Raw genomic sequence first — 20,127 nt, 5'->3', positions numbered from 1 at the left:
CTGGGAGTGTGGAGTAAAGTTAACACAGTGTAACATTACACATCCATTTTAAATTAAACAAATTTTAATGAGAAAAAGAACAGTGTGTACTACTGGTCAAAGGTTTTAATTTACTTTTCTAGACAAAAATATAATTGTGCCAACAAAATTATTTTATTAGACTTGGACCAAATCATAAAGCAGCTAATAGAGCCCTGTCAAACTCTGAAGAGTCTGTCATGGGGGGTATTTAAGACCTACACTTACTCTCTCAAACATATTGTTAAAAATAGTAAAAACTTGAATCTTGTTATAAGCACCTTTTGTTCCATTGCCTTCTATGATACATCGGTTTTGTTTCCTAATCTTTGTATGTCGTTTTGGACAAAATCCCCTGCTAAATGTAGCCCTGCATAGAAGGACATTTTAAAGGGGGGGGTTTAATGGTATTTCAAGCATTCTGACTTATTAACACAGTTATAGAGTTGTTTCCTCATGTAGTTTATTATCCGGGGTAGCAGCGGAGTTTTGCGTGTGTGTTTGATGCGGTGGATTTTCCCAACCGGGTCATGACGAGTTGCACGCGGCGAGTAAGGCTTCTGTCTTATGTTGGAAATAGTTGCGTGCATATTATATAAATGACACGATCATTTAGTGAATCATAAATTAAAACAGTGTTGTATAGTGTTGCATGCCTCGTACTAGCTCCTCACACGGTAGTAACTCCTCCTTCTTCATTTTTTTCGTACGTTATCAGAAAGATTCGGTAAAGCTAATCTTTCTTTTATAAATCTGATTAAACTAAAGACTCTTCGGAGATATAAAGGATGTCATACTACTCTATAGGTACTCCAGATTAACATCAGAAATGCAGAAACAGCGTGCGTTACTTGAGCTTTAATACTCTTAAAAAGCTCTTCGTGACAGCTCCAGAAGTGGCCAGGGAATGAATTTGAACATAAGTCAAAGGGTGACAACTCCTAAAATATAACAGTTTGTCAACTATTTCCATTTACAATTCTGCCACTTGAGGCATTTACTAATTGAAAAGGTGAGGAAAAAATATAAGGAATGAGTAAGCATTTAGTCAGTACTGTATATTTTTGAACAAATGAGTTTCTTTAAAAATTGTGTAACACAAGGATAATTCCAACAAAAGGGAACCTTTGAAGAAATACATTTGCACAGGTAGTAAACATTTAAAAGTCAAAATGCAACATTTATTTTTGAAAACATTTTATTGAGGTTGGTTTTGTAATACGTGTATATGTTACCAGCCGGAGCGGGCTGCTAAATGCCCCTCCAGGGCGTTCCACCTCGAGGAGTTCCCCAAAAGCACCCCAATGACCAATCAGACGAAACAGGTAAGTAAAATTAAAATCCTAGGCCTGTGGACGTACCAGGTAGACGGGGACTTTGCTCGGCGTGCAGGACTGGACCTATGGTTTGCTCAGGTAAGATTAACTTTTGTTTACTCTAGGATGGCTCGGCAGTCAACAGAACAGTTGCGGTTTCTCAGGTAAGTTTAGCTTCTACTCACTCTAGGATGACTCGACAGTCAACTGGACGGTTCAGGTACGTACAGTTCTGTGCCCCTGGCTCTGATGCACGCGGCAGTGCAGTGGCATACAGCTTCTGTAAATACAAGACAGGTCAGATACATGTAGCTCTTAGCTCTGCGGTTCAATGGCGTACAGCTTCTGTAATCACAAGACAGCTCAGGTGCATGTATCTCTTAGCTCGGGCTCTGATGTGGCTCTGCGGTTCAATGGCATGCAGCTCGGTAATGACAAGGCAGTTCGAGGACATATAGCTCTTAGCTCTGGCTCTGTAATTCGATGGCGTGCAGCTCTGTATCAACAGGAAAGATAAGGTACGTACGCTTTTTGGGTTCTATTTCAACAAGCTCTTCAGGTAAGTATGACAAGCAAGTATTACAACGTAGGTGGCAAAAGGTTGTACATCACCTGACTTTAATCCTCGGCGAGGAGCAGATGGGACTGTATGATGGTGTCCGTAGCAGACCCGTCAACTCCGCTTCCCCCTCGAGGTCAGCACGATACCTATACTGGTGGGACAGGCGGCTAGACTCTCTCTCCACACAGGGTTACACACAATAGTTAGTAGATGTCTCCACAATTTCTCTACTTCCCTTAACTTCCACTATGATCCTTTCCACAACATGCAGATCCAGGACACGCAGGCGGGGGGAATAAACAGGTACGTCCACGATGATAATCACGCCCCAGCAGCTCCACGGTGTGCCTCACAGCAACTGGTTTGCCCTAGGGATGGTATGAGCGAGAGGAGACACGGCACAGCACTGCAAATACTTCAGGTGCACACACGTCAATAATGCACACTCACACATGGCACTCCACACTTCTGTTTGTGATAAATAAGGCCCATACCTCCACACTGGGCCAATACACTTTACTGGAGGGAAAGGTGTTTACATTCGTTGCTTCAGGCGCTCTGGCGTGGAGTAAATTGTACCAGGTGGTGCAGAACCAATCCCTGATGAGCCAAATAACTCTTCCATTAGCTGTAGGGAAAAAAAGCAACGCACAATGAAAATTTCTAATCTTCAGTCACCAAGTAATACAATATGGTTTTACACTTACTGTGTAGTACTCCCAGGCATTCTTTCCCTCCCCAGTGACACGCCGTCTGTCCTTTGTAGGTTGTTAAAGCTCCTGTTCTTTCTGTGTTTTTGAAGCTTTGATTGTGTTTATAGTGGGCAATATAACATGTGTTCATGTGTAAAAAAACACTGTATTTTTCCACACAATTGACTTATCTGTATAGCGCTGTTTTCACTGTCCTCAAAACGAGCTGATATCTTCCTTGTTCTGTTAAGTCCCTCCTTCAGAAATACGTATCGAGTTCTGATTGTGTAGTTTGTTTAGTGTATTGTGAATATTCGATAGCAGCTTAGCTTAGCAGAGCCGTTTGAGCCAAAGCTGGTGACTGACATATTCCTGTGGGCAGAGTTTAGTCAACAAACTGTTCTACTGACGTCATTAAAGCAGGAAATAGAGGGCTGTAGTCCAAACCGTCCGTTCACCGTAGGCTTTGAAAGAGGAATTCTATTAAAGAAAGTATATCGTCTGGCAGTGAACTTTGAGCTTTATCGTTTTACAGGTATTATTTGTGCTATTATAGCAACATTACACACTAACTAGGGTTTAAAAAATGGGATCAGGAAGAACGTGAACTTTAACATGTTTGATAGCTTTTTGCGAATTCTTTCTGTTGACAGGTTGTACCCCCTGTGTGAATGCTGTTCGAATTTTTGATAGAAAGCCGGTTTGTTGCTAAAGTACAGTTGTTGATAGGTTTTTGTTAGGTCCAGTAGCAATAGTGGTGATGGCGGCTTCACACAGAGATTTAGGGGTACAGGGGACCTAGTGGAGGTACTAGTACATAGAGTGGTAGGTTGAGGAACCTTTGGGATAGAAGCTGGGCCACTGATGAGGGCTGTTTGGAGAGAAAGCATTAAATGTAGTCATTGTCAATTACAAAAATATTTTGAGACAAGGTCAAACTTTTAATAAAGAAAATTGTGTAAAAGTAAACCTTTTGTCATTTCTGTGGCTTTTTCCTTCTCCATGACAGAGGAAATTAACTTTTGATCTGGAGAAGAAAAAAATTATTAAAAGACATTTTAAAAAACATTATTGGTGACTTCTTATTTCAAAGTTCTGTCATTTACTTACCATTTTCATCCTTTCAGCAATTTCCTTGGACACTGTAAGTGTTACAACATTACCTGTGTTGTCCTTCACATGAATTATTACATTATCCATGTTGTTTTGTGTTGCACAAGGCAATGCATGTTATTTATATATCCAAAGCAAGGTTATAATCGTTAACGAAAACGAACGAAAAAACGAAAACTAGGTGGGGAAAAACATTGTCGTTAACTGAAATAAAAATAAAAACGAGGCATTACAAAAAAACGATAACTAACTAAAACTGTAATGTGTGTCTGGCAATACTAACTAAAATAAAATAAAATTATAGATTAAATGTCCTTAGTTTTCGTCTTTGTTAATGTCTTTCATAAAGCAAATTACGTTAAGAGTTAAGCTTCAAATTCCTTTCCATGCGTCTCTCACTCGCGCGTCACACACACACATTCGCAAATTAATGACTCATTTAAGTTGATTCCTTACAGGGTGTTGCAAGTAAATGAGTCTTTTGAGTCGATTCTTTACAAAGCAAACGGGTCAAACTGTTTGAATTGGTTCGCGAATCAGTTTAAATGAATTGTTTAGATCGCTTCAAAAACTGAATCGTCTGATGCGGTTTTGCTCGTGTCTAGAAACACGCAGAACATAAAGAGTGTTGGATTACGTGAATATGAATTAACTAATCTTTTAACTAAAAGCAAAGCTTCACACGTGTACCCGCCATTATGCGCGGACCTGTTCGTCGTCAGAAACATTTAAACGCGCGCAACCTCCAGAAGCACTGTGTACACGTGACTGAATGAAGAAAGTCCATCTATGATTGACGTCTGATTCGCTGTATACTGTACTGTGTATAATGTAAGTGCTTCTCACAACACACACACACGTGACATGAGATTCACAACATAAAACAAACATAAGTTTTGTCTAAAATCAGTTTGTATTTCATGTAAGTGTAAACTGTCGATGTCCTCAGACCATCTAAGATTTTCTGAGTTAACTTTAATATGCATAACTGAATGCAAAACTGTGTCGGTTAACTTGTCTGATATTTCAGCTATAAGCTGTCAACCTTTAGACACAAGTTAATTTAATAGAAATGCTTGTCTATTCTGTGTTTGTCTAAAGTATTCTTTAATATGTACTGTTTGTGTATTTTGCAATTTTACACATATATAGCCTACTGTAGGCCTACGTGCCTTTCAAAAGTTTTCAGACAAAACATGCAAAAATCCTCAGTTTGCTGTGGAGTCAAGAAATGTCTAAACATTAAAAGATGAATAGACAAAAGTACAGAAATGTCACCTGTTTTAAAATGCACAATATTTTAACTCAATGACACAACACGTTTGTATTTTAATACTATCTAATATGGCCACGTTGAGACCATTGAGTGTTCAAGTGATGAACTGTGTCCTAATGCATTAATTGTTCACACACATACAGTATGTAGTGTCAGTTTGATCCATTTCTTTTGAGTTTTGCGTTTGGGCACAACATACAAGTCAGCATTAAAGGCTGTTTTTCTTTGTTGTTAAAGCATGTATGTGTTGAAACATAATCAAAGGTTGATCAAATGTGACTTCTGTACTTCTGACACACTGATATTCATCTTACCAATTTCTGGTCTCCACAGCAAACTTTTACTGTCCTGATCCTTGTGGTGTGTACTGTATACTGTGTGTGCATGTATATTTTTTTTCTCAAGAGTAACTAGTAACTTGCTACTTGAGTATTTTTTTCTTTAGTTACTTGTACTTTTACTTGAGTCAAGTTTTTGTCTACTCTTTCCACCTCTGGTTATTTGTCATGTTCTTTTCTCAGATTGAGCTCCCTGACAATCTGACAGAAATGTCTTGTTGTGGCTCAAAAATGGGTTGAATACATGCGGTTCATGTATGTCTTGTTTAGTCTGTTGGCTCTTTAAGTTTTTTACTGGCACACATCACATCTTACTGTGGAGTGTTAAACTTGAGACTGTTTACATATTTGTGCCCATATGTACATTTTTTAACTGGTTTTATTTTTGAATGAATATTTTCTAAAAATGTATGACGTTTTTGTTGAGTTATTATCACACAATTCTTTTTCTGACCTTTTTTAATTCTTGCCCCTGACAAATAACCCAAATTACGAAAAAGACTAAAACTAACACTAAAACTAATAAAAACTAAACTAAAACTAAGCATTTTCAAAAAATAAAAACTAAACTAAACTAGCAAACCCACTTTAAAAACTAATTAAAACTAAACTGAATTTGAAAACAAAAAGTCAAAACGAAATAAAAATAAAAACTAATGAAAAATGCAAAACTATAATAACCTTGATCCAAAGGAACAATTGGGCTATAGTCAACACCTGTTCTGTTTATTATTACTAATAGGTACCAATCAATGCAGATACACCCTTCATGCCAACTTTAAATTAGTAACGATTGTTATGGTGTTTTTATTATTTATGTTTAAACAAACTTTTAAGTGGTGCGTTTTTCTGTAGAAGTCTGTTAATTAAGCTGAAATATTTAGGCTATGTTTACACAAGGGCGGCAATTTTCATAAACACACATTTTAACCTCTTCGGTTTCAAAAATAATATCATGCACACATGTCAGTTTTCAGAAAAGTGTTCATTTACACGTACCCGTGGATATATGCTGTCAAGAGAAGCTCAAGCCCATGTAAGCCAATCACCAGCAGAGCCGGGGCCCATTTCAGAAAGGTGGTTAAGTGAAAACTCTGAGTTTGTTAACCCTAAAATGAGGGAAACTCTGAGTTTTCTGTTTCAAAAAGGGAGGTAGGTTAAACCTGAGACAGCCGGGTAAGTCAAGCCTGTTTCAGAAGGAGAGGTAACTTAGAGTCTGTTTCCGCGGTAACTTACTCTGTGAACCTAACCTGGTTGGGAGCAGGTTTTATCCTGAAAACTCAGAGTTTCTTGTGGTCTCCTCCCCATTTTTAAAAGAGTAGCCGTGTTTAATCTTGTTAGTTGCTTTAGTATATTCATTCATTGCGCACATTATTATTATGTACACTGTAACATATTTTTAGCTGTCTTTAAGTTATAATTAAATTGCCAGTGCAAACCATTTTAACGTACTACTTTATATTTTTATATATTGCACTAAACTTGATTCATTTCTGATATTTTAACGGTGATAAAAAATTTAATGTACACATTTTCTAGAGTAGCAATTTAGAACAACAACAATTTTCTTTAAAATATATGCTGGTAATTTCTGTACACTTGCAGTAACATTTTCAGTTTTAGTAGTAAAAAGGATTTAGACCTCTTTATTATGTGCTGTTGTCATGGTGAATCGTAATATCAGAGCTCCATTGATGATGGCTTTTCATAGTGGTTGTGCACGCGCTTAACTCAGAGTTAACCTACTCAGAGTCGATTGAACTAACACAGATCAACTATTCTGTAACCGAAAACTCAGAGTTTCCTATCTCAGAGTAAGTCAGCTCAGAGTTCAAGTTTTAACTCTGAGTTGGTTGAACCTCCTTACTGAAACGGGCCCCTGGGGTTGATGCGGACTGCTTCTTCATGTTGGAGGGAGAAGTTGTTACAGTAGATGTCCGATGACGTCAAAGCACCACGAAAGCAATTTGAAATTAGACCTCTACGTGTGATTTCTCAATTCGCTCTCACGGTACGTTGACATTATCTGCCTGTCGGTTCTTGCAGCACCGCATGAAGTCGAACACTGTAAAATTGCTGACCTCTGAGCACTCGTCTCAGCTCCTCGACATCATGGAGCAGCTGTATTTGCAAATACAAACACACGAAACGAGTTTGCACGTGGCAGGACTCTGCCACGAGAGTTTGGTTTTATATTTACATTTTATTGTGATGGCAGGGTTCTGACAGTCTCTTGTTTCATGTGGAGGCGCATGCCTTGTTTATTGTTGCATGTGCCTCTGATGTCACGTTTCTAGTCCCCGCCCCCCTTGTTCTCCCTGTTAATTATTCATTATGAGTTATCCCTCGCACCTGTGTTGCCCTCGTTTAGTTGCCCTATTTAATCTCCTCTTGTCTCTTGTCTTGTGCTGGATCATTGTGTTGATACATGTCATGTTATGCAGTCTTTCGTGTTCATTCAGTTTAATGTTTTCATCAGAGTGTTTCATGTCAAGTCAGTGTTGTTAATTCATGTTTAATGTTGTGTTGCCCCCTCGTGGGCTTTTTGTTTTCATGTTTTATATATAATAAATGTTCTATGTTCACTCCCCGATATCATCTGCGCTTGGGTTCTCTTGTTCCTCGCCGGAGCCGTCGATGTCAGTGCGTACAGCGTCACCCGAGCTGCCAACGCGGTTAGCGCGACCAGAGCCGCCGAAGTCAGCACGTTCAGCACGGCCGGAGCCGCCGAGGCCAGCATGGCCGGAGGTCACCAAGCCGGCATGTTCAGCGCAGTCGGAGCCGCCCAAGTCAGCGTGTTTAGCGCAGCCGAAGTCGCCCAAGCCAGCGCGACCGGAGCCACCCAAGCCAGCGCAGTTCAGCGTGGCCAGAGCCGCTCAAGCCAGCGCGTTCAGCGCACCCGGAGCCACCCAAGCCAGCGCAGCCGGAGCCGCCCAAGCCTGCGCGTTCAGCGCAGCCAGAGCCGCCGAAGTCTGCACAGTTGTCCCGTCCCGCACAGCTCACACGGTCGACTTGTCCCGCGGAGCTGTGAATACAGACTTTGTTCCATGGACTTTTATGTGTTATCATGGACTCATGTGTGTTTTGTTTAGTGCATTGGTTTTGTCTTGTGTGTTCACCTGAGGAGCGTCTGGTAGTCGCTCCTTAGGGGGAGGGTACTGTCAGGACTCTGCAACAAGAGTTTGGTTTTATATTTATGTTTTATTGTGATAGCAGGGTTCCATGTAAACATAGGTCGCACTTTTGACGTAGGTGTGAGCTCTGGCGCATACTGTGACGTTGGCCGCCTAAACATCCGTTGGTCTCAGTTTACATACAAGCGTGCAAACAAAGGTTTTCAAAATATCCACTTTGGCAGGAGTTTTTAAAAAGAATCGTTTCAGAGGCGAAATCTACGTTTACGTGTAAACGAAGGGCGCAAACAAAGGTAAATGTCTCAGTTTTTCAAAATAACCATGTGCGTGTAAACATAGCCTTAGACATATACGTTTTTGAAGACAGATAAATAGAGTCAGGGTGTACAATTTTTTCTAATAAATTACATGGGTGTTTCTGCTATAGCATGATTAAAGTAATCTAAAAATAAACTTAATCTCGGGTGACTTTATAAGGTCGTTTAAGATACATATTTTAGATTAATTTTTTTTCAAATAAAGAAAAACAATTCTGATGGATTTCAGTTCATAAAATTAATTTATATGAAAGCGACCAGGGGCCCGTTTCAGAAAGGTGGTTAAGTGAAATGAGGGAAACTCCGAGTTTTCTGTTTCAAAATGGGAAGTAGGTTAAACCTGAGACAGTGGGGTAAGTCAAGCCTGTTTCAGAAGGAGAGGTAACTTATACTCAGAGTCTGTTTCCGGAGTAACTTACTCTCAGAACCTAACCTGGTCGGGAGCAGGTTTTATCTTGTAAACTCTGAGTTTCTGGCAGTCTCTTCCCCATTTTTAAAGAAGTATCTGTGTTTAATCTTGTTAGTTGCTTTAGTAAATTCATTCATTGCACACATTTTTATTACGTACACTGTAAAATATGTTTTTAGCTGTCTTTAGGGCAGACATACTGTCGGCAACCTGAGTTCGAATCCCGTCTCGGCGTATTTCTGTTTTATTCATGACAAACATTTGAAAAGTTTGTAGCCTTTTATGCCTAAGTATTATGCCTAATTTGATTTTTAGCTGAGCTGCTGTCATCTTTTTATCCATGGGATTGCATCTGCATGAAAATGGATATAATAATGTACTATAACAATCACAGACTACACCTTGTAATTAGATTATTATAAATCTGAAATTTGGGAGGGCTTAGAAAACCAATTGCGAGTTTAGATACAAATGTGTGTAAGGAGACCACAACAAAACAGTGAATTGAAGTGAAATTATATATATTGAAAACTGTATCAAAACACAAAACCAATATAACAATAATTTACCATGAAGATATATAGTTCTCAATTTCACACACACACATTACATAAAAGGTAAACAACAGTTTAGTGGTAAGATTGATGACGATGAACAATGTGAAAAAGCTTATCTGAGGTGTTCATTTGAAATGTCCATTGCCTCAGCAAAATGTCCAGATGAATTTGGATTCCAGAAAGGGTGAAGAAATGCAAAGGAATCCACTCATGCAGCTACCACTGTCAGCTTGGAACCTTCTATGCAACAAACCCATATAAAGGACAAATGTGAGGAACCCATTCATTGGGATCCAATTAATCCCTGTGGCCTGCAGCCCATGGGGTGAGATTCACCATTATATTAGAAGTCCTTTTGGATTGAGCATAAAACAAAAGTTTCCCAATCAGGACACAGGGTTATTTGAAACACTCAAAAAAAGATTTAGACCTCTTTGTCACGTGCTGTTGCCATGGTAAATCATAATATCTGAGCTCCATTGATGATGGCTTTTCATAGTGGTTGTGCACACGCTTAACTCAGAGTCAACCTACTCAGAGTCGATAAAACTAACTCAGATCAGCTGTTCTGTAACCAAAAACTCAGAGTTTCCCATCTCAGAGTAAGTCAACTACTAGTTCAAGTTTGAACTCAGAGTTGGTTGAACCTCCTTATTGAAACGGGCCCCAGAATGTGTTCCTGTTATGATATATTTGCAGTCTTAGTTGTCAGCAGTTTGTTTACTACAAAGAAGTGTATTCTGTTGTGTAGGTTTATTTTGCCCAGTGCTTTAAGTGGCCCAAAAGAGGTGCCGGTACTCTATTATTTTTTTTTTTGCTGACTCGACTCCTCCCCTGAGGTTACAACAACTATATTGAAGGGGTTTTATATCCAGCAGTCAACAGACGACCTTGTAAACAATAATAAATCCTTTTATTAGTTTGTGGATTTTCTTGGGCTAGAAAAAGCTACTGAACATAAATAAAATGTGCAAAAGGACTTTGAAAAAAATACCCTTAGAAAGAGCTACTGTAGAAAAAGCTATTGAACATAAATAAAATGTGCAAAAGGTAGGTATGTGTGTAAAACTTTCAACATGGTTAAATGCTAAAACTAGCTGTTTAGATAGAAAGAGCTTGAAAAAAACTTTAAAATGACACCAAGACCATGTCTATGGGTTCAAGAATAACAAAATACTGGCCATTTGAAACTCGAAAGTCATCACTCTATTTTGTCCCATTGTTTTCCATTTTGTGGGTGGTAAAACTCCCGTGCGCGTCGTTCAAATTCATTGAAATTTCGTTCACTCAGTTTAGCAATTAAACGTCTATTGTCTAAATGTCTATTACAATTTCAAGAATGTTTTTACTCCGCACCTTGCCTGAGGAAATCAGAAGTTGCGTCAAGGGGAACCAAACTGACAGTCGCAACAGCGGAGATTGTCACGTACCTACAAAAGGCAATTGGAAAAAGCTTGCGTCTGACCTGCAGCAATATCATTCTGTCTGGGTGGGATGTCAGCCAGCGAGTCCTCTGATTCTGACCTTGTTCTTTTACTAGTACTCAGTCTAAACCCAGGAGGGCATACTAAGTGTTCACTGTATTTTTATTTTAACCGAGCATCTATGGTTGCGCGTTTCACACACAAACACACACCTCCCCGGGCCACGCTGAGTTGACACTTATAGCACAGCAAAAGCGGCGCATGCGCTTTTAACGTGTAAAACTCAATGGTGTATGGGTAATGTAGTCTCTGCTCTCAGTGAGATGAATAAGGAAGCGTGCATTGTGAATGGAGCTCTGAAAAGCGGCAGCGCAACCAAAGGATTTAATCCTCTGATTTAAACAGATGTGCAAAAGAGCGTTACGGTATGCTAAAAGCATGTTCTGGGCACACAGAGAAGTGTTGGTACGCTAAATAGCTATATTTGTAAGCGGCGGTACTAAAGACCTGCACGTACCGGCCCACTTAAAGCACTGATTTTGCCCACACAGAAAAGTTATTTTTAAACAATATTTATTTTTATGCTGCTGAATATTGTAAAGGATGTGTATGAAGAAGAATGCCAAAATAAACCTGTAAACAAAAACTACATTAATATTACTGTAAATATTAAATTAAAAACAATTAAACAAGCATTAAATAAACACGAAAGCATGTGATCATGGTTTGATGAATTTGGTGAACAAACCTTTTAATAAAAAGTTGCAACCAGGAACATGTTATATTGAATATTTGAATTGCTGCTTATACTGTATGCCCGAAAATAACGAGAAACAAGCCTACATTAATAAAATACCAATATAGTTTGGTATTTTGCTTCTTTTTATTTTATTTCACAACACAATATAACATATTTATGAATATTAACGTTAAGTTTTTTCCTGTTATAAAAACATACATTTATAATGTTTATTTGTTGAACTGAAGGTTGGATTAAACATGAAACACACATGATCGTTATCATCAGTGAGGCGACCAATTACGAAGAGCTGTGTTGTCATCACAACTTTGTGTAGCCGCTCTGGAGAGGCTGCACTGGCTGAGCTAGCCAGCTACTCTCAAAACGCTCTTGCGGTACTTTAAAACCATATGACACAGTCACATGCCTTCAGCGCCAGCTCAAGTTGGACAAAATTATTAACTGGCATGCACTGCTTCAAGTCAGCCACCGATCGGTCTGTGCAGTGCAGCATGAAGTTGAACACACCTAATGATTACTAAAAAGCACGAGAACGAGGGGGCAGGGACAAAAGACAAGACGCCAGAGGCACATGACCCAATAAACAAAGCCAACAAAACGGGCTTGGGCAGTGGTAGCTGAAGCTGATGCGCAGACGGCTGTGGCGGCGGATGATGCGCAGATGGCTGTGTCATCGGTGCGGACTGCGTGGGCTCGATCGGTCGCGCAGTCCACATAAATACAAAACAAGAATCTTTATCTTTACAACTTTATACATTGCATGCTACATACATGACCGAATTTAGCCAGCTGCTGAACAATATCCCAATTAGCATTAGTCTAAAAAACTAAATAAAATACAGAAAACACTCAACATGTCAACAAAACTTAAACAGAACATCTTCCCAAACACACATCAAGCTTATTCAAAAACCTCAAAAGCATAAATAGTGTTAATTAAAGTGTTTAATAAAGTTTTTAAACACTTATTCAAAGTAGCCTACCAGGGGCCTATACCATAAAGGTAGCTGAACAAACTTGGGGTTTCAGAATAGTGTTGTTTAAAACAACCAATCACCATTTTGAAAAATGATGAGTCATTTATTACTAATTACAATTATTAATTTTGATATTTATCCACCACCCTTATTAGGGAAATGATTGTTTTATCACTTTTCCAATTCAGGGAATGGTTGATTTATGGTTGATCCGCATGACAGGCAGAGATACTGTCCACTACACTAACGAGGACTTCTCTCTCTCACCCTGGCGTCACGCCAGCCAACCTCCCAGTGACTTTAAACAAAGGCGCCTTGTGACTCCAACATAGAGACGGCAAGAGGTGCGAAAACAGCTTGTGCCATACCGCTTGCATTTCAATCGGCAGTCCATAGACAAAGCAAACCTCCCCATTGGGGAACCGAACCCCAGTCTTCCGCGTGACAGGCGGAGATACTGTCCACTATACTAACGAGGACTTCTCTCTCTCGCCCTGGCGTCACGCCCGCCAACCTCCCCTTCGAAAGAGTAGTCTTGGGATTCTGTGGTTATCAAGTTACAGACACCAGCAGGAGGCATGGAAGGGAATCGACTGAATCCGTGATCAATTCAGTGCAGCTCTGAAACAACAGTTGGTTCAGGATATTCACAAGTCCTGTTGAGCAACACCTGTCCGCCTGCGTTGGTGGTATAGTGGTGAGCATAGCTGCCTTCCAAGCAGTTGACCCGGGTTTGATTCCCGGCCAACGCATTGCTTTTCACTCGACCCCATCGTGAGGAGGAGAGCAAATCTACAGCCGATTTTGATTCGTAAAAGGTGGCTCGCGCAAGTTGTTTGAGAAGTCAAACAAAACACAGATCTCCCCGTCAGGGAATCGAACCCCGGTCTTCCGCATGACAGGCAGAGATACTGTCCACTATACTAACGAGGACTTCACGTCTAGGTTGAGTCGCCGAGCCTGATAGTGAACCCAGAACGCAGCTTATAACACACTCCCCATTTGTGATGACAGCCTTCCTGTTTATTCTCCCCGTTTATTTTTTGTTTGTTTATTTTGTGTGTTTGTTTCTATTTTAAAAAGTTTCTTTACCTGTTTTTTTAAAAAAACATTCCCTTCTACTTCCCCAGCCAACTACCATCCTTACCCCAAAATCAGTAAACCCCCTAGATTGGTCCTTTAAAAGGACAACCCTACCCCATTCTGAAGCTCAACCCATCCCCTTGCTTTTTTACTATTTACCTGAAATAAATTAACCATAAACTACACCCTGCCCTAACACCAGCTATCATAGCCCCAAAAAGAATGTTTGAATTGAAAATGATCTATTAAGCTGAAGGTCTTAGACCTTGTTCTTCTGTTGGGGCCCTTTCTTTTTCCTTTTATTTTCTAGAGGCTATGGAAATGAATGAAGATTCCCCTGGCTTGGAAGAAAATTCCTCTTCTGTCAATTTTGGGCTGGCTTTTATTATTTTTTTGCTTTTTGAGATTTGAAAACCTAATGGGATGGAGATTGGAGGTAACCTGTGCCGGTGCATCCTCTGTGTAATGTGCACAGAGTTTCATTCCCCAAAACCTCTCAGCAAAAGATCACACTGTGTCATGTAAGTAGCCTGTGCCTGTGTCTTTATTTTGGGCAGGAAGGTATTTCTACCTCTTTGGCTCCTCCCAGGTGGAAGGGTCTGGGTGGATCCTGAACCAGAAATGACCCTTTTTAAACATTATGGTGTGGCACAGGGAGCACACTGGGTCGAGGTTTGTTGGGCATGACTCAAGTTTTCCTTCAACTGCGTATAAATCTTTCGCCTTTTACTAAAGATTTCCGTGGAGGGGGACCGTTGTGAGTTTATTGTATTTTTGGGTGCTCTGCGCACAGCAGAGCTGTGTAACATTGGTTAATTGTAGAAAATCTTTCTTTATGGTTTTGTTTGTCGCGAGGTGTTCAGTAACGATGGTCTCTTTCGAAGCGCAGCTTCATGAGGCTTCGAAACTTTTACGAATCTTTTGTTTCGAGTCAATCGGCTCGGAGCGTGTTTCAAACTGGCCAAGTCACGGGATTTTAGCAAACGAGGCTTCATTACGTCATAACTGTTTCGAATCGTTTCGAAAATCAGATTTAATGACAAAAATGTGCATAATTAAAAGGGGAGATGGTTTTAATGATTTGTTTGCCCTAAATACAACTGAAAAACACACAATACACTTTTAATTATGTCTTAATTAAGTTCAAAACATTTTTTAAACATGTTTTAATACAAATCTTGCTATTATTTTGTAAAATAAAGTGTAAAATGTTTGGAAAGATCTGCTTTAACACTATTTTGACCAACAGGTGTCGCCAGCGAGTGTGGTGTTTCGAACGCTTCGAAAAACTGAATCAATTTCCGAAGCAATAGGTTCAATTGATTCGAAGTTCGAAAAGCTTCGTTTCTGCCATCAGTAGTGTTCAGTGGCTTTAAACAAAGGCGCCTTGTGACTCCAACATAGGGACGGCAAGAGGTGCGAAAACGGCGGACGAACAGCAGCGTTCAGCTTGTGCCATACCGCTTGCATTTCAATCGGCAGTGCATAGACAAAGCAAACCTCCCCGTCGGGGAATCGAACCCCGGTCTTCCGCGTGACAGGCGGAGATACTGTCCACTATACTAACGAGGACTTCTCTCTCTCGCCCTGGCGTCACGCCCGCCAACCTCCCCTTCGAAAGAGTAGTCTTGGGATTCTGTGGTTATCAAGTTACAGACACCAGCAGGAGGCATGGAAGGGAATCGACTGAATCCGTGATCAATTCAGTGCAGCTCTGAAACAACAGTTGGTTCAGGATATTCACAATCCTGTTGAGCAACACCTGTCCGCCTGCGTTGGTGGTATAGTGGTGAGCATAGCTGCCTTCCAAGCAGTTGACCCGGGTTCGATTCCCGGCCAAAGCATTGCTTTTCGCTCGACCCCATCGTGAGGAGGAGAGCAAAGCAGCGAACTTCTACAGCCGATTTTGATTCGTAAAAGGTGGCTCGCGCAAGTTGTTTGGGAAGTCAAACGAAATACAGATCTCCCCGTCGGGGAATCGAACCCCGGTCTTCCGCGTGACAGGCGGAGATACTGTCCACTATACTAACGAGGACTACACGTCTGGCTTGAGTCTCCGAGCCGGATAGTGAACCCAGAACGCAACTTATAACACACTCCCCATTTGTGATGACAGCCTTCCTGTTTATTCTCCCCGTTTATTTTTTGTTGGTTTATTTTGTGTGTTTGTTTCTATTTTAAAAAGTTTCTTTACCTGTTTTTTTAAAAAAACATTCCCTTCTACTTCCCCAGCCAACTACCATCCTTACCCCAAAATCAGTAAACCCCCTAGATTGGTCCTTTAAAAGGACAACCCTACCCCATTCTGAAGCTCAACCCATCCCCTTGCTTTTTTACTATTTACCTGAAATAAATTAACCATAAACTACACCCTGCCCTAACACCAGCTATCATAGCCCCAAAAAGAATGTTTGAATTGAAAATGATCTATTAAGCTGAAGGTCTTAGACCTTGTTCTTCTGTTGGGGCCCTTTCTTTTTCCTTTTATTTTCTAGAGGCTATGGAAATGAATGAAGATTCCCCTGGCTTGGAAGAAAATTCCTCTTCTGTCAATTTTGGGCTGGCTTTTATTATTTTTTTGTTTTTTGAGATTTGAAAACCTAATGGGATGGAGATTGGAGGTAACCTGTGCCGGTGCATCCTCTGTGTAATGTGCACAGAGTTTCATTCCCCAAAACCTCTCAGCAAAAAATCACACTGTGTCATGTTAGTGGCCTGTGCCTGTGTCTTTATTTTGGGCAGGAAGGTATTTCTACCTCTTTGGCTCCTCCCAGGTGGAAGGGTCTGGGTGGATCCTGAACCAGAAATTACCCTTTTTGAACATTATGGTGTGGCACAGGGAGCACACTGGGTCGAGGTTTGTTGGGCATGACTCAAGTTTTCCTTCAACTGCGTATAAATCTTTCGCCTTTTACTAAAGATTTCCGTGGAGGGGGACCGTTGTGAGTTTGTTGTATTTTTGGGTGCTCTGCGCACAGCAGAGCTGCGTAACTTTGGTCAATTGTAGAAAATCTTTCTTTATGGTTTTGTTTGTCGCGAGGTGTTCAGTAACGATGGTCGCTTTCGAAGCGCAGCTTCGTGAGGCTTCGAAACTTTTACGAATCTTTTGTTTCGAGTCAATCGGCTCGGAGCGTGTTTCAAACTGGCCAAGTCACGTGATTTTAGCAAACGAGGCTTCATTACGTCATAACTGTTTCGAATCGTTTCGAAAATCAGATTTAATGACAAAAATGTGCATAATTAAAAGGGGAGATGGTTTTAATGATTTGTTTGCCCTAAATACAACTGAAAAACACACAATACACTTTTAATTATGTCTTAATTAAGTTCAAAACATTTTTTAAACATGTTTTAATAGAAATCTTGCTATTATTTTGTAAAATAAAGTGTAAAATGTTTGGAAAGATCTGCTTTAACACTATTTTGACCAGCAGGTGTCGCCAGCGAGTGTGGTGTTTCGAACGCTTCGAAAAACTAAATCAATTTCCGAAGCAATAGGTTCAATTGATTCGAAGTTCGAAAAGCTTCGTTTCTGCCATCATTAGTGTTCAGTGGCTTTAAACAAAGGCGCCTTGTGACTCCAACATAGGGACGGCAAGAGGTGCGAAAACTGCGGACGAACAGCAGCGTTCAGCTTGTGCCATACCGCTTGCATTTCAATCGGCAGTGCACAGACAAAAGCAAACCTCCCCGTCGGGGAATCGAACCCCGGTCTTCCGCGTGACAGGCGGAGATACTGTCCACTATACTAACGAGGACTTCTCTCTCTCGCCCTGGTGTCACGCCCACAAACCTCCCCTTCGAAAGAGTAGTCTTGGGATTCTGTGGTTATCAAGTTACAGACACCAGCAGGAGGCATGGAAGGGAATCGACTGAATCCGTGATCAATTCAGTGCAGCTCTGAAACAAGAGTTGGTTCAGGATATTCACAAGTCCTGTTGAGCAACACCTGTCCACCTGCGTTGGTGGTATAGTGGTGAGCATAGCTGCCTTCCAAGCAGTTGACCCGGGTTCGATTCCCGGCCAATGCATCGCTTTTCGCTCGACACCATCGTGAGGAGGAGAGCAAAGCAGCGCACTTCTACAGCCGATTTTGATTCGTAAAAGGTGGCTCGCGCAAGTTGTTTGGGAAGTCAAATGAGACACAGATCTCCCCGTCGGGGAATCGAACCCCGGTCTTCCACGTGACAGGCGGAGATACTGTCCACTATACTAACGAGGACTTCACGTCTTGGTTGAGTCGCCGAGCGGGATAGTGAACCCAGAACGCAGCTTATAACACACTCCCCATTTGTGATGACAGCCTTCCTGTTTATTCTCCCCGTTTATTTTTTGTTTGTTTATTTTGTGTGTTTGTTTCTATTTTAAAAAGTTTCTTTACCTGTTTTTTAAAAAACATTCCCTTCTACTTCCCCAGCCAACTACCATCCTTACCCCAAAATCAGTAAACCCCCTAGATTGGTCCTTTAAAAGGACATCCCTACCCCATTCTGAAGCTCAACCCATCCCCTTGCTTTTTTACTATTTACCTGAAATAAATTAACCATAAACTACACCCTGCCCTAACACCAGCTATCATAGCCCCAAAAAGAATGTTTGAATTGAAAATGATCTATTAAGCTGAAGGTCTTAGACCTTGTTCTTCTGTTGGGGCCCTTTCTTTTTCCTTTTATTTTCTAGAGGCTATGGAAATGAATGAAGATTCCCCTGGCTTGGAAGAAAATTCCTCTTCTGTCAATTTTGGGCTGGCTTTTATTATTTTTTTGTTTTTTGAGATTTTTTGAGATTTTTTGAGTTTTTTGACCTAATGGGATGGAGATTGGAGGTAACCTGTGCCGGTGCATCCTCTGTGTAATGTGCACAGTTTCATTCCCCAAAACCTCTCAGCAAAAGATCACACTGTGACATGTTAGTAGCCTGTGCCTGTGTCTTTATTTTGGGCAGGAAGGTATTTCTACCTCTTTGGCTCCTCCCAGGTGGAAGGGTCTGGGTGGATCTTGAACCAGAAATTACCCTTTTTGAACATTGAATTTTTGAGCTGATGGTGGCGCTATAGAGTTACTTCTAGAGACCCCATTTTTGGTCACTTGACTTTTCAGGACCACCTCTACAACTGTGCCAAATTTCATCATTTTCCTATGTACGGTTCATAGGGCTGCCATAGACACCAATGGCTAAGAAGAGGAAGCAGAATAATAATAATAATAATACTAACAATTCCAATAGGTGTCACAGCACCTTCGGTGCTTGACCCCTAAATATGTTGTGTTTGGTTTAAAGAGGAAAATTTTAGATAAGGCTTTAAGTATTTATAAAAGTCCTATAGAAAAAGTTAAATCATTTAAGTTCTTAGGTGTTTGGTTTGAGGAAAGAATGACTTGGAAAGAGCACATAAATAATACAGTGAAAAAGTGTGAGAGGGTTATTAATACCTTAAGATGTTTAGTGGGAATGGACTGGGGTGCAAGTAGAGAGTGTTTAATGATGATTTTTAGGGGAATAATTAGAGCTAATATTGATTATGGGTGTATGGTATATAGATCAGCATCAGGATCTGTTTTAAAGAAATTGGATGTAGTACAAGCAAAAGCACTGAGAATTTGTGGAGGAGCAATGAGATCTACGCCACTTAATGCTTTGTTAATTGAAATGGGGGAGACTACACTAGAGCTCCGACGGAATAAATTATTCCTGTTTTATTGGACAAAGTTAAGAAGTTATAATTGTGTTAACCCAGCTAGGATTTTATTAGAGGAGCACTGGGAACTTCAGGAAAGGGATGGAAATAAAAAAGAGAGTAGGAAGACGTCAATAGGTAAGGAAGCTCAGGATACAGGAGTGAACGATATCATGATCGTACCAGTAATTATTTGGCCTCCAGTACCTCCATGGTTACTGCCAGTTCCTAAAGTGGACCTAAGTATTTTAGAGCAAATAAAGGAATATGAAGGTAACCCTGTGGATATGGTGTATAAGCATTTAAAGGAGAGCTGGCCCGAGTATGTGCAGATATTTACGGATGGTTCAATGAATTTAAGAAGTAAGAGAACAGCAATAGGAATAAGTATCCCTCAGCTGAAAGTAATGAATGGAAAGAGGCTAACAGATAATATGTCAGCCATTACTGCAGAGTTGGTGGCTATTTTATTGG

General features: G+C 40.5%; 5 non-coding genes across 5 annotated transcripts; all 5 read left to right on the top strand.

Moving 5' to 3' along the window:
* The first annotated feature begins 13,573 nt into the window (after window positions 1-13,573).
* trnag-ucc (transfer RNA glycine (anticodon UCC)) lies at window positions 13,574-13,645 on the top strand. Its single transcript has one exon. It is a non-coding gene; the product is annotated as a tRNA-Gly (tRNA).
* A 1,015-nt stretch (window positions 13,646-14,660) lies between these two features.
* On the top strand, window positions 14,661-14,776 carry LOC129415114 (U5 spliceosomal RNA). The gene has a single exon (XR_008634701.2). It is a non-coding gene; the product is annotated as a U5 spliceosomal RNA (small nuclear RNA).
* Window positions 14,777-15,748: 972 nt separating this feature from the next.
* Window positions 15,749-15,820, top strand: trnag-ucc (transfer RNA glycine (anticodon UCC)). Its single transcript has one exon. It is a non-coding gene; the product is annotated as a tRNA-Gly (tRNA).
* A 1,025-nt stretch (window positions 15,821-16,845) lies between these two features.
* Window positions 16,846-16,961, top strand: LOC129415159 (U5 spliceosomal RNA). The gene has a single exon (XR_008634743.2). It is a non-coding gene; the product is annotated as a U5 spliceosomal RNA (small nuclear RNA).
* Window positions 16,962-17,935: 974 nt separating this feature from the next.
* trnag-ucc (transfer RNA glycine (anticodon UCC)) lies at window positions 17,936-18,007 on the top strand. Its single transcript has one exon. It is a non-coding gene; the product is annotated as a tRNA-Gly (tRNA).
* The last annotated feature ends 2,120 nt before the right edge of the window (window positions 18,008-20,127 follow it).

Source organism: Misgurnus anguillicaudatus, chromosome 5 (assembly GCF_027580225.2).
Source record: "Misgurnus anguillicaudatus chromosome 5, ASM2758022v2, whole genome shotgun sequence".
NCBI lineage: Eukaryota > Metazoa > Chordata > Actinopteri > Cypriniformes > Cobitidae > Misgurnus > Misgurnus anguillicaudatus.
The sequence above is the reverse complement of the archived record's forward strand: the minus strand, read 5'-3'. Positions and strand labels throughout refer to the sequence as shown.